General features: G+C 62.0%; 1 non-coding gene across 1 annotated transcript in view; it reads right to left on the bottom strand.

Annotated features, from left to right (window-relative positions):
- LOC126314333 (large subunit ribosomal RNA) overlaps positions 1-1,335 on the bottom strand; it is a 4,219-nt gene extending 2,884 nt beyond the window's left edge. The window contains exon 1 of the ribosomal RNA XR_007555792.1: positions 1-1,335. This exon is cut by the window's left edge and continues 2,884 nt beyond it. This is a non-coding gene — a ribosomal RNA (large subunit ribosomal RNA).
- Between the last annotated feature and the right edge of the window lie 51 nt (positions 1,336-1,386).

Below are 1,386 nucleotides of genomic sequence, written 5' to 3' on the forward strand. Positions count from 1 at the left end.
ACTAATCATTCGCTTTACCGGATGAGACTCGTACGAGCACCAGCTATCCTGAGGGAAACTTCGGAGGGAACCAGCTACTAGATGGTCGATTAGTCTTTCGCCCCTATACCCAGCTCCGACGATCGATATGCACGTCAGAATCGCTACGGACCTCCATCAGGGTTTCCCCTGACTTCGTCCTGGCCAGGCATAGTTCACCATCTTTCGGGTCCCAACGTGTACGCTCTAGGTGCGCCTCACCTCGCAATGAGGACGAGACGCCCCGGGAGTGCGGAGGCCGCCGCCCCGTGAAGGGCGGGGAAGCCCCATCCTCCCTCGGCCCGCGCAAGGCGAGACCTTCACTTTCATTACGCCTTTAGGTTTCGTACAGCCCAATGACTCGCGCACATGTTAGACTCCTTGGTCCGTGTTTCAAGACGGGTCGTGAAATTGTCCAAAGCTGAAGCGCCGCTGACGGGAGCGATTATTCCGCCCGAGAGCATCCCGAGCCAACAGCGGCGCGGGTCGGGGCCGGGCCAGGTAGGTCCGTCATCCGGGAAGAACCGCGCGCGCTTGCCGGGAGCCCGAGCGCCCAAAGGGGCGAATCGACTCCTCCAGATATACCGCCGAGCAAGCCAGCCAGGACACCGGGGCTCTGCCCAACAGACGCGAACCGAGGCCCGCGGAAGGACAGGCTGCGCACCCGGGCCGTAGGCCGGCACCCAGCGGGTCGCGACGTCCTACTAGGGGAGAAGTGCGGCCCACCGCACACCGGAACGGCCCCACCCCGCGGCGAGTGGAAAGGCAACCGGACACGACCCCGCCGCGGATTGCTCCGCGCGGGCGGCCGGCCCCATCTGCCGAGGGCGGGGGCCAGTGGCCGGATGGGCGTGAATCTCACCCGTTCGACCTTTCGACTTCTCACGTTTACCCCAGAACGGTTTCACGTACTTTTGAACTCTCTCTTCAAAGTTCTTTTCAACTTTCCCTCACGGTACTTGTTCGCTATCGTCTCGTGGTCATATTTAGTCTCAGATGGAGTTTACCACCCACTTGGAGCTGCACTCTCAAGCAACCCGACTCGAAGGAGAGGTCCCGCCGACGCTCGCACCGGCCGCTACGGGCCTGGCACCCTCTACGGGCCGTGGCCTCATTCAAGTTGACTTGGGCTCGGCGCGTGGCGTCGGGGTAGTGACCCTCCCAAACACCACATGCCACGACAGGCGGCAGCCTGCGGGGTTCGGTGCTGGACTCTTCCTGTTCGCTCGCCGCTACTGGGGGAATCCTTGTTAGTTTCTTTCCTCCGCTTAGTAATATGCTTAAATTCAGCGGGTAGTCTCGCCTGCTCTGAGGTCGTTGTACGAGGTGTCGCACGCCACACCGCCAGCCGGCTGTGCACGCTACCGA

The sequence above is a fragment of the Schistocerca gregaria genome, unplaced genomic scaffold (genome assembly GCF_023897955.1).
Source record: "Schistocerca gregaria isolate iqSchGreg1 unplaced genomic scaffold, iqSchGreg1.2 ptg000551l, whole genome shotgun sequence".
Taxonomy (NCBI): Eukaryota; Metazoa; Arthropoda; class Insecta; order Orthoptera; family Acrididae; genus Schistocerca; species Schistocerca gregaria.